This window comes from Arachis stenosperma, chromosome 3, assembly GCF_014773155.1.
Source record: "Arachis stenosperma cultivar V10309 chromosome 3, arast.V10309.gnm1.PFL2, whole genome shotgun sequence".
In the NCBI taxonomy this organism is placed as follows: Eukaryota; Viridiplantae; Streptophyta; class Magnoliopsida; order Fabales; family Fabaceae; genus Arachis; species Arachis stenosperma.
Window position 1 is genome coordinate 84,357,612 of NC_080379.1, and position 13,733 is coordinate 84,371,344.

General features: G+C 37.4%; 1 non-coding gene across 1 annotated transcript; it reads right to left on the minus strand.

The window, feature by feature from the left end:
- Positions 1-12,936: 12,936 nt before the first annotated feature.
- LOC130972747 (small nucleolar RNA R71) lies at positions 12,937-13,044 on the minus strand. Its single transcript, XR_009083910.1, has one exon. It is a non-coding gene; the product is annotated as a small nucleolar RNA R71 (small nucleolar RNA).
- Between the last annotated feature and the right edge of the window lie 689 nt (positions 13,045-13,733).

The window sequence follows — 13,733 nt, forward strand, 5'->3', positions numbered from 1 at the left end:
TTATCAACATTTAATGTCATCTTCTTCTCTGTTAATCACCCAACTAAAAGGAAAAGAGAGAGAAAGAGAATTGTGAAAACCATGGAAGCCATGAACCTTTCGAGCTTGATTTCTTAAGTTTCGTAACTTCCATAAAAAATCTAAACCGATTAAAGTGTTCTTATCTTCTTTCTCTTCACAATGGTACCACTTTTCTCAGATGAAAGCTTGGCATGATGTTGCTGCCCCCCCATGCATGGTTCGAAAAGGTGGAGTAGCTGATTTTTGACATTTTCTTCTTCAATTTCTCGTTCAGAAAGCTTCCTTAGTATTTTGGTTTGGTGGTTGTCATACAAAGATACAGTTTTGTATTTTTTGTGATAAATAAATGTATTAATGTTGTGTGATGGCTGGACTGTGAATTTGTACTTGAATTTGAATTTTATTATGTTGAAAGTTGATGAAATAATTCGGTTCCAAGAAATATTGGAAAAATTAAACTAAACAACCATGATTAATGACGAATATATGCCAGAATCATGATGAAAATGATGTAACTTAATGGCTGGGAATTTGTTCTGAATATTGAGAAAAATCGATTATTGAAAAGATTGAAAAACTAGTTAAAAATCAAGTAAAATCTAATGAATTTTTTCTGAGTTTGCTTCGGTTCCATGAAGAATACTAAACCCTCATGTTTTAATTATTTCATGGACAAATTATAATTAAGAAAAATTTTGAGGCTGAAAGTTAACTAAAATAAAAATTGCGTGTTAAAAGAAATTTTAAAAAGTTAAGTGGCTAAAGTATAATTTTTGAAAGTTTGGGAATCAAAATGAATTTTTAAAACTTTTGAGGAACTAAATATTATTAACTGATTTTTAACTCTAAAATATTATAATATACTACTACTACTACTACTTGACTAATTATCTTTATAATAAAAGGGTATAATATAACTAAAAAGAGGTAAACAGACAAGTATTTCTACAAGCTTTAGAAATACAATCTAAGCTCAGGATTGTATAATTTTTCCCTTTCATAAACATTTAGGGAAAGGCAACGAAATAGTGCGAAGATAATATGAGACGTTGGAAGAAAGAAATTAAAAGAATACTTATAAAGAGAAAAAAGACACAATAAGAACTTGTTGAATGTCTGTCTACTGCCAAAGGTGCAGTAGAGATATGGTAGTAAGCGCACCCATAGTTGCTTCCAGAGGTAATTACATACTTCAGTTGGAAGAACAACGCCTGTAAGTACTTATAGAGGTTATGTTTGGCATATTTCAGCTAGAGGAGCAGTGCCTGTAAGATAGAGGTTCTTACAGAGGATATGCTACTGGAAGCCATACCCAGACAAATGGTTGCTGGGTTGCGTCAGAAACGGATAAAAACCGACAGATGAATAGACATGCATCAGACTTGTTTGCGCATATTTCTTATGTTTTTGTGATTCGTGTGTATGCGCTTCTTAATTAATTATTTCTCTGTGCCTTTGGTTGTTAAAGTTTGTATGTATTCTGTGGTTGTTGTTGTTTGCTAAGTACAACATAAAATGAACCTAACTTATTATCCCGACCCTACCAAGGACTCTCCAGTTCTTATCCCTTCCTTTTTTCCTTCCGATGGAGACAAGGATTCTATTCTATGAGCTTCCACCATCCTTATATATAAGAGGATCAGGTGTTCCATAGTTTTTATGTAGTAGCTGCGGAGCCTCGAGTACGTTTATTACGTGTTATGTGACCATCCTTTTCAGCACACTATAAACACCTCGTACTTCGACCCGGACATACCGTATGAGTTTTCTCTATCGTGGCTTCATCCAGACGCATCCCACCATCCTTTCCTAGATGGACCTTGACATCTTATTCCAGCATAGCCAATGGACTAGGTAGTTCATGAGCCTGACCTTGGTGAGGAGTTTGTTCTTACACATTATCTTGATTGGGATCATCTCTCCGAGCTGATGGTATCGTCTTTGTTAGGCACGCATTCAGGGGATCAGTCAAGACCTCCAGTAGAGGGATTGGATCACATACCAGCGGATGGACCTGTGTTCGTGGGCAACCCTGTACACATAGATATTAGCAGTGATAGTAATCCCAGGAGTTCCCCTGAGGTCATAGTGATTTCTGATGATGATGATGAGAAACTATAAGAGAATTCGAAGACAGTGGAGATCTTGTCTTTAGATAGCGACAGTTTGGAATAGCACCCATAGGATGTCCACATTCTGTTGCTATAGCAATTGACACTGTTCTTCCCACCAGTACTGAGCTTCGCCCACTAATTGATATGTCGCAAACTCCATAGCTTGGTTATCCGGAGCATGCTGAGCTCGAAACGTACATTCCATAGCTTTGAATTAGTTGTTTCTTTCATTAAGGTTTGTTGTTCCTTTGAAAGTCAGGGGGTTAACTTTCAGAAAAGCAGCTAAAGTCTTTGGGACACCACTACCTATGTTATTTCTAGTTCCTCCTCTATTTTCATCTGGTTGATTGCCCTATTCTTTCCATAGCCTGAGTTGTTGCAGCAGCGCTCGCTTGCATAGTGTTAGCGAAGTTCGTCATCGCCAACATGAATTTGGCATGGTTATCAGTTAATAGGTTATCCTCACTCTCTCTTTGATTACGTGATTGACCTTGCCTACGAGTAGTCAGTAGGGTCCTATCTATACCAAACAATCAATATCAAAGTGATTAGTTTCAATATCTCAAGCTTAGTGCATCAATTATCCCAAAAAGATAGTCACAAACAAGCATACTAAGCATATTAAGCAGATATCCGAAATAGCACAAAAGAAAAACAACCTATAGTATGTAATGAAATTGGTTGGGTTTGAGAGGTTTTGGTATTTTGAGGATTTGACAAATTTGGTAAAATCTTATTTTTAACCAACTTCCGCGGAAATTTTATTTTGGGTACACTATACACTTGGATTTATCAAGTTGTTTGTTGTTTATAATATGCACACCAAGTGTTTGTGAAAAAGAACCAATGACAGTTTGGTTTATTTTTGGTCTTATTCTTTCAAGTTAATGCTTCTTTCTCACAACACTTGCATTACTTATGCATTTATCTTAATATATATGGCTTGCTATCCTTGTAGCATCATGCAAGAATTAGTGGTTTAATTCTCTGTAACCCCATTTCTCCAATTTTCATGCTTCATTGTCTTGGAGTTAGTTTGGGCTAATAATTTTCTCATGATTCTCACTATTCTTGCAAGTGTGCATCATTATTGATATTGATGCCTGAGGTTACTCTTTTCATGATTGATACTTATGTATTTTCTTCACTCTTCCATCTAGTGCTAGTGATATGCCTCAATGCTCTTGTTGATGTCTCACTTACATATCGTAGCTACCATGTATTTGAGACACTTTACTCTTTTTCGGCATTAATTCTCATTTGCACGTTTTTAATTCTGGTGTCAATCTCTCTGAGCTTAATGTTTCTTCTTTTTCTTCCTTTTCAGGATGGCCACCAAGAAAGGAAAGGAAAAGGCTTCTAAGAAGACACCTACAAAAGGGGCGACTCAAAAAGCGCTCACTAAAGCACAAGCCTCAAAGCCAAGTGCTAGTTCGCCACCTTTTAAGCGGTTGAAGACGACTAACTGCATTGACGAAGCGGAGAAGGAAGTTCCCGCAAACGACTCCACAAGATTTGCCAACTGCTATTGTGAGCAGATGTTCTCCATCTTGGTTGATAGAAAGTACCTCCATGAGCACCTCTTAATTGTTCCAAGACACTTACTTTAATATGTAGTGCACCGTATTGAGATGCAGCATTGGAGATTCTTAAATCAGGACAGATCGAAGTTAACCTATCTTGGGTGGATGAGTTCTATGCCATTTATCACACACCTAAACTTCAATCAATTTATATACGTTGGAAGCAAGTCCGATATCTGAAGCTACTTGATAAACCACTATTTTATGGTTTACCTTGTGCTAATTTGAGTGGTTTTTATCAACTCTTTACTCACTTATTCATATGATTTGCATGATTTTACAATTCCTTCCCAATTTTATCCTATGGTTGAAAACGTGCTTCCGAGACATCTAAATTATATATTTTTAATTTCCTTTTATACCATTCGATGTCGTGATCTGTGCGTTACGTGTTTTTAGGCTTTATAGGGCAAGAATGGCTTAGAGGATGGAAAGGAAGCTTGACCGGCAAGGAGCGACGTGGACGCGCACCTGGCGTGCACGAGCACATTAGTGCATTCACACCTCGACGCACACGCGCACTTGGCGTGTATGCGCAACAGGCAAGGAGGACAATCGACGCGCGCGTGCACCTGGCGCGCACGCATGATATTCGCGATCTACAGAAATTTCAGAAAACGCTGGGGGCAATTTTGGGCCAGTTTTAGACCCAGTTTTTGGCCCAGAAACACAGACTAGAGCCAAGGAACAGCAGAGATTCAACACACATTCTCATTCTGCATAGTTTTAGTTTTAGTTTTGGAATTTTAGAGAGAATTCTACTTCCTCCTCTAGGTTTTCTTCACATTCATAGTTCTTAGAATTTTATTGCTTTTGCTTGGGATATTGAGAAGAATCTTCACCTCCGTGAAGTTTCATCTATTCTAGTTTGTTTTCTTTGTCCCTTACTTTTTCATATCCTTAATCCTTGTTCAGAGTTACAATTGGATTATTTTTAGAATTTATTAATGCAAAGAACCATTTTTACTTTTAATTAATTTTCAGTTATTATTTATCATGTTTCACTTTTATTCCTCTCTTAATTCTATGGAAGTTATATTCATGATAATGGAGTACTTTCCTAACTTGATTGGGAGTTGATTAAGAGGAGAACCTTGAGTTGGAATACTCAAGTGTTAATCCTAATTGGGAGTTGTTGGCTGACTCTCCTGTCTCCGACTCTAGTCCTTTCTTAGGAAAGCATTAGGACGCAAGCGATAGGATTAGTTGGAGATTGCTTGACTTTCCCTTATTACATAAGGAATAACTAAGTGGAACGACAACCCTTTTATTATTACACTTGGGAAAATTCAACAAGGATAGAACTTCCAATTAATCTCTTCCCGGTCAAGACTTTTACTCGAATTATACAAATTCTCTCATTTAGTTCTCTGTTTCTCAACTCAAAAATTTCTTAAAAAACCTCTGACCAATGAGTTGCACTCTTTTGTCAACTCATTGGGAGACGACCTGGGATTCATACTTCCAGTATTTTATTTCTAAAAATCGTGACAACCCTTTTCTAAATTGATACGCGGAATCTTCATTGGTTAAGAGCTATACTTGCTATGTTGTTTTCTCTACAAACTCTTAATGAGTGATTTTCCGTCACGTCCATTTTTGGCACCGTTGTCGGGGAGTTGCAACAGTGTGCTAATTTATTGGTTGGAATTTATTTATTTGCATTTTCTTTTCTTTTATTTTATTACCATGAGCTGTATGCTTCTTTCATTGAATGACGCGTTCACTACCTGATCCGAGCCTACCCGTATTTGATCCTGAAATTGAAAGAACTATTTCACGTATGAGGCAAGCTCGACGTCGGTTAGTCCTATCTGAAAAGTCATTTAAGGAAGAAACAAGCTCCCTTTCTATTGATTTAGTTGATTTGAGCGCAGAGAACATGGCAGCTCCCAGGAGGATTTCTCTCTAGAAAGCAGGAGCTCCGGACTTTACACTACCACTTTTCTAAGCGCGTCATCCGAATCTGGGTGCAGATATTGAACTGAAGACTGCACTAATCAATCTACTGCCGAAGTTTCATGGCTTACCTGCTCAAGAGCCTCTCAAGCATCTCAGAGATTTTTAGATAGCCTGTTCTACTGTTAGGCGTAATAGTGCAACTGAGACTTCTATTATGTTAGCTGCCTTCCCATTTTCTCTTGAGGAAAAGGTGAGGGAGTGGTACTACACTCAACCTAAAGCAGTTGTTACTAACTGGGATACGCTTAGAAGAGAATTCTTAGAAAAATACTTTCCAGCTGAAGTTACTAATAGACTAAGGAAAGAAATTTCAATGATTATTCAAGGCGAATCTGAGACTCTTTACGAGTATTGGGAGCTCTTCAATAATCTCCTAGACGCATGCCCCCACCACATGATTGAAAAGTTGGTATTGATTAGCTACTTCACACAGGGCATGAAGCCTCATGACAAGACTACATTAGATGGTGCGAGCAATGGTTCTCTAAAAAAGTACAAGACCACAGATGAAGCATAGCAACTGATCGCTGACTTGGCTGAGTCTGCTCGAAATCACAAGCACAGGAACAACCATCCCAAGGTAGTGGCAGAGGTCTCCTCTAGCAGTGAGACTACCGCTTTCACACAGAGTCTATGTGAGATGACCAAATTACTGAAGCAGATACACCTGAATCAACAACAACCTCAGCCTCCCCCATCACAACAGAGTCATCAACTGGTTCCTCAAAGAATATGGGGAATATGTGCTAATTATAGTCATTACACTGACAAGTGTCCACAGCTCCAATATGAGGACAACACCTTGGCAGCTACTCACAATTTTTATGATCGCCCGAATCAAGGATACTATCAACATAGCAACAACTACAACCAAGGTGGAAACTACAATCAAAGTTGGTAGGACAACTCCAACCAGGGTTGGAGAGATAATTCCAACCAAGGATGGAGGGACAACTACAACAGATGAGGTAGAGACAACAATGGAAATCAGAGGTGGAACAACAATAACAATAGACAGCAGAACCAAAACCAGCCTTACAGAACACCTCACCAAAGGCAATCCCAAGTGCCTCAGAGTAACCAACAGTAGATCCCTCAGATTACCTACCCCCTTTTCTTTTCTAATGACGAGTTGCTACACTCTATTGATCAAAGACAGAAGACCATGGAGAAAAACCTTACTTCTACCTTAAACGGTCTGAATTCTACTTTACAAGCTCTCGTCTCATAGATTGGATCAATGAACAACTCCAACAACCAGCCTTCAAGCTCCAGTAGAACTCCTTCTCAACCTTTACCCAACCCCAAGGGAGGCATCAATGCCATCACTTTGAGGTCCGAAACCATACTGCAAGAGAGGAATCATGAGGGGCCAAGCCCACAAGAACACACCTCAGTTGAGGACATGGTTAAAGTGGAGGATGTTGAAGAGGAAGATGAAGTACGAGACATAGTTGCAGAAAAAGCAACTCAACCAGAGAATGGCGCACCAGAAAAAGCTAAAGCTCCCAGAGACGCCATCCCTATCCCATTTCCACACCTTGCACGGAAGCCCAAAAAGCAGATGGAACTTGAACCAAAAATGGTAGAAATATTCAAAAAGGTTGAGGTAACTATTCCCCTTTTTTATGTTTATGCAATGTTTCTGAAGGATTTATGCATACATAAGGATAAAATTAATGAATTAGAAACTATTCCTTTAGGTAGTTCTATATCTGCTTTAATGGGCGATATACCTGAAAAATGTAGTGACCCAGGTCCATGCATGGTTAACTGTACCATTGGAAGTGTAATATTTTCTGACTGCATGTGTGATTTAGGAGCGTGCGTGAGTATTATTCCTTTGTCTATATATGATGCTTTGAGGCTCCCTCCCTTAAAAAAGTTGGCAGCTCGTTTTGTGTTAGCAGATAAAAGCATTATTACAGTGGTTGGAATTGCTGAGGACGTGTTGGTGAGCATTAAGGGGCTCACATTTCCCATTGACTTCTATATCTTGAAGATGCCCCAAAATGACTCAGGAAGACCGTCATCCATCTTGCTCGGAAGACCATTCCTGAAGACCTCAAAGTTCAAGTTGGATGCATTCTCAGGAACTTATTCTTTTGAGATAGACGGCCGAGCAGTGCGCTTCAATCTGAATGAGGCTATAAAGCATCCTCCGGAAGACCACTCCATCTTCCAGTGCAACGTCATTGATGAGACTGTAGCTGCAGTTCACCAGGAGGAAGTAGAGGAAGGGCACATGGAGCAAGGTCCAAGTGTGGAGAAACTATCTGAACACAATGAGGACATCTTGCCATCATCACTGGCTCTAGAAGATCCAGTGCCCAGTCCAGAACAGAAATTAGAGCTAAAACCCCTTCCGCCCCACCTTAAGTATGCTTAACTTGAGGATAATCAGAAGCTCCCAGTTATTATTGCAAGGGATCTCACTTCCCCACAAGAGGAGCAACTGCTTAGTGTGCTGAGAAGACACAAGAAAGAACTTGGATAGAGCTTGGCGGATATAGTTGGCATCAACCCTCAGTTTGTGAGCACAGAATATTTTTAGAAGAAGGAGCAAGGCTTGTCTGTCAACCCCAAAGAAGACTAAATCCCACCATCTTAGAGGTTGTCAATAAGGAAGTGACTAGACTATTGGAGGCAGACATCATCTACCCCATTTTAGATAGCGAATGGGTCAGCCCAGTACAAGTGGTACCCAAGAAGTCTTGAGTCACTACAGTAAAGAATAAGCAACGAGAGCTCATAGCAACTAGAGTGCAGAATTCCTGGAGAGTGTGCATTGACTACAGGAGCCTCAACCAGGCCACTCGTAAGGATCACTATCCCCTTCCATTCATTGATCAAATGCTAGATCGCCTGTCAGGTAAATCGCATTACTGCTTTCTATATGGTTACACAAGCTATTTTCAGATTCATATAGCTCTTGAAGATCAGGAAAATACTACTTTTACATGTCCCTTTGGAACATATGCTTATAAGAGGATGCCTTTTGACTTGTGCAATGCCCCAGCTACTTACCAAAGGTGCTTGATGAGTCTTTTCTCTGATCGTATTGAGAGCTTTATGGAAGTCTTCATGGATGATTTTAAAGTATACGGTGATTCTTTTAGCCTTTGCTTGGATAGTTTATCTAGAGTATTAGACATGTGTGTTAGCTCAAACCTTGTTTTGAATTTTGAAAAATGTCATTTTATAATTAAACAAGGTATTGTTCTAGGACATGTTGTCCCTAATACTGGTATTTATGTGGATCCAACAAAGGTAGATGTTATTTCTCGTTTACTGATGAGCGGATAATTTATACGCTTTTTGGCATTATTTTTAGGTAGTTGTTAGTAGGATCTAGCTAATTTTAGGGATGTTTTCATTGGTTTTTATGCTAATTCACATTTCTGGACTTTACTATGAGTTTGTGTATTTTTCTATGATTTCAGGTATTTTCTGGCTAAAATTGAGGGACCTGAGCAAAACTCTGATAAGAAGGCTGACAAAGGACTACTGATGCTGTTGGATTCTGACCTCCCTGCACTCGAAATAGATTTTCTGGAGCTACAGAACTTATAATGGTGCGCTCTCAAAGGCGTTGGAAAGTAGACATTCAGAGCTTTCTTGCAATATATAATAGTCCATACTTTATTCGAGATTAGATGACGCAAACTGGCGCTTAACGTCAGTTCTATGCTGCATTCTGGAGTCAAACTCCAGAAACACGTCACGAACCAGAGTTGAACGCCAAAAATACGTTACAACTTGGCGTTCAACTCCAAAAGAACCCTCTGCATGTGTAAAGCTCATGCTCAGCCCAAGCACACACCAAGTGGGCCCCGGAAGTGGATTTCTGCATCAATTACTTACTTATGTAAACCCTAGTAGCTAGTCTAGTATAAATAGGACATTTTACTGTTGTATTAGACGTATTTTGACAGTATAGTCTCTTGACCATTCGGTCTTTTGATCATTCATGGGGGCTGGCCATTTGGCCATGCCTGGACCTTCATCACTTATGTATTTTCAATGGTGGAGTTTCTACACACCATAGATTAAGGGTGTGGAGATCTGCTGTACCTCAAGTTAATGCAATTACTACTATTTTCTATTCAATTCAGCTTATTCTTGTTCTAAGATATTCATTGCACTTCAACATGATGAATGTGATGATCCGTGACACTCATCATTATTCTCACTTATGAACGCGTGACTGACAACCACTTCCGTTCTACCTTAGACCGAGCGCATATCTCTTGGATTCCTTGATCAAAATCTTCGTGGTATAAGCTAGAATTGTTGGCGGCATTCATGAGAATCCGGAAAGTCTAAACCTTGTCTGTGGTATTCCGAGTAGGATTCAAGGATTGAATGACTGTGATGAGCTTCAAACTCGCGATTGTTAGGCGTGATGACAAACGCAAAAGAATCAATAGATTCTATTCCAGCATGATCGAGAACCGACAAATGATTAACCGTGCTGTGACAAGAGCATTTGGACCTTTTTCACTGAGAGGATGGGATGTAGCCATTGACAACGGTGATGCCCTACATACAGCTTGCCATGGAAAGGAGTAAGAAGGATTGAAAGAAGGCAGTGGGAAAGCAGAGATTCAACAGGGATAAAGCATCTCCATATACTTATCTGAAATTCTCACCAATGATTTACATAAGTATTTCTATCTTTATTTTCTGTTTATTTATTATTATTATTCAAAAACTTCATAACCATGTGAATCAGCCTAACTGAGATTTACTAGATGACCATAGTTTGCTTCATACCAACAATCTCCGTGGGATCGACCCTTACTCACGTAAGGTTTATTACTTGGACGACCCAGTGCACTTTCTGGTTAGTTGTGCGAAGTTGTGAAGAAAGTGCTGAGTTATAAACGCGCATACCAAGTTGAATGCCATTATTATAGATTACAATTTCGTGCACCAAGTTTTTGGAGCCGTTGCCGGGGATTGTTCGAGTTTGGACAACTGATGGTTCATCTTGTTGCTCATATTAGGTAATTTTCTTTTTGTTTTATTTTCAAAAAATGTTCAAAAATCTTTCAAAAAAATTTTTTTCCTGTTTTCAAAAATTTTTCAAAATTCTTAAGAATGGATTCTAGAGTTTAATGAAGCATGTTGAAGCCTGGCTGGCTGTAAAGCCATGTCTAAATTTTTTTGGACTGAGGCTTCAACTAATCACCACAATGCATGTAATGCCCTGGTAAAGCTTGGCTGGCCATTAGCCATGTCTAATTCCTGGACCAGAGCTTTAGACTAATATTGAAAGATTCCTGGAATTCTTATTAAAAATTTTGACTTTCATATTTTCTTTTTCCTATAAAATTTTGAAAAAAAATACAAAAAAAAATTAATAAAATCATAAAATCCAAAAATATTTGTGTTTCTTGTTTGAGTCTTGAGTCAATTTTTTTTAGTTTGGTGTCAATTTCATATTTTAAAAATTATGCATTTTTCGAAAATTCATGCATGGTGTTCTTCATGATCTTCAAGTTGTTCTTGGTAAGTCTTCTTGTTTGATCTTGATGTTTTCTTGTTTTGTGTCTTTTGTTGTTTTTCATGTGCATTTTTGCATTCATAGTGTCTAAGCATTAAAGATTTTTAAGTTTGGTGTCTTGCATGTTTTCTTTGCATAAAAAATTTTTCAAAAATATGTTCTTGATGTTCATCATGACTTTCAAAGTGTTCTTGGTGTTCATCTTGACATTCATAGTGTTCTTACATGCATCATTGGTTTTGATCCAAAAATTTTCATGTTTTGGGTCATTTTTATATTTTTTTCCTCTCATCATTCAAAATTTAAAAATGAAAAAAAAATATTTTCCTTTTTTCTCTCATAAATTTCGAAAATTTGAGTTGACTTAGTTAAAAAATTTTTAAAACTTGGCTATTTCTCATAAGTCAAGTCAAATTTTCAAATTTAAAAATCTTATCTTTTCAAAATCTTTTTCAAAAAAATAAAATCTTTTTCATTTTTATCTTATGATTTTCAAAAAATTAAAAAGATTTTTCAAAATCTTTTTCCTATCTTTATTTCAAAATTTCAAAAACTTTACTAACAATTAATGTGATTGATTCAAAAATTTGAAGTTTGTTACTTTCTAGAATCATATCTTTTAGTTTCTTGTTAGTCAAGTAATCAATTTTGATTTTAAAAATCAAATCTTTTTCAAATACCTTTTCCATCATATCTTTTTAATTAAATCTTTTTCAATCATATCTTTTTATCTTTTTCAAAAAAATTTGATTTCAAAATATCTTTTCTAACTTCTTATATTCTCAAAATTGATTTTCAAATCCTTTTCAACTAATTAATTGACTTTTTGTTTGTTTCTTATCTTTTTTAAAACCACCTAACAACTTTTTCCTCTCTAATTTTCAAAAATCACTTCCCTCTTTTTCAAAATTTTCTTAATTAACTAATTGTTTCAATTTTTTATTTTAATTTTATTTCTTCTCTTAATTTTCAAAAATCACTAACTCTTTTTCAAAATTTATTTTCGAATTTCTCCCTCTCTCATCTCTTTCTATTTATTTATTCATCTACTAACACTTCTCTTCTACTCAAGAATTCGCACCTATCCTCCCCCTTGTGTTTGGATTCTTAACTCTTTTCCTTCTTTTATCCCTTTCATCTTCTACTAACATAAAGGAATCTCTCTACTGTGGTAAAGAGGATCCCTATTATTATTTTCTGTTCTCTTCTTTTTCATATGAGCAGGAGCAAGGATAAGAATATTTTTGTTGAAGCAGATCCTGAACCTGAAAGGACTTTGAAGAGGAAACTAAGAGAAGCTAAATTACAACAATCCAGAGACAACCTTATAGAAATTTTCGAAAAGGAAGAGGAGATGGCAGCCGAAAATAATAATGCAAGGAGGATGCTTGGTGATTATACTACACCTACTTCCAAGTTTGATGGAAGAAGCATCTCAATCCCTGTCATTAGAGCAGACAATTTTGAGCTGAAACATTAACTAGTTGCTCTAATGCAACAGAACTGCAAGTTTCATGGACTTTCATAAGAAGATCCCTACCAGTTTTTAACTGAGTTCTTGCAGATTTGTGAGACTGTTAAGACTAATAGAGTAGATCCTGAAGTCTACAGGATCATGCTTTTCCCTTTTGCTGTAAGAGACAGAGCTAGAACATGGTTGGACTCACAACCTAAAGATAGCCTGGACTCCTGGGATAAGCTGGTCACGGACTTCTTGGCTAAGTTCTTTCCTCCTCAAAAGCTGAGCAAACTTAGAGTGGATGTTCAGACCTTCAAACAGAAAGATGGTGAATCCCTCTATGAAGCTTGGGAAAGATACAAGTAGATGACCAAAAGGTGTCCTTCTGACATGCTTTCAGAGTGGATCATTCTGGATATATTCTATTATGGTCTATCTGAGTTCTCCAAGATGTCACTGGACCATTCTGCAGGTGGATCCATTCACCTAAAGAAAACACCTACAGAAGCTCAAGAACTTATTGACATGGTTGCAAATAACCAGTTCATGTACACTTTTGAGAGAAATTTCGTGAATAATGGGATGCCTCAAAAGAATGGAGTTCTTGAAATTGATGCTCTGAATGCCATATTGGCTCAGAACAAAATGTTGACTCAGCAACTCAGCATGATTTCTCAAAGTCTGAATGGATGGCAAAATGCATCCAACAGTACTAAAGAGGCATCTTCTGAAGAAGAAGCTTATGATCCTGAGAACCCTGCAATGGCAGAGGTAAATTACATGGGTGAACCTTATGGAAACACCAATAATTCATCATGGAGAAATCATCCAAATTTCTCATGGAAGGTTCAACAAAAGCCTCAACAAGGCTTTAATAATGGTGGAAGAAATAGGCTCGGCAATAGCAAGCCTTTTCCATCATCATCTCAGCAACAGACAGAGATTTCTGAGCAGAGCTCCTGATGAGCGGATAATTTATACGCTTTTTGGCATTGTTTTTAGTATATTTTCAATACATTTTAGTTAGTTTTTAGCATTTTTTTTAGTTTTTAGTTAAAATTCATTTTTTTGGGCTTTACTATGAG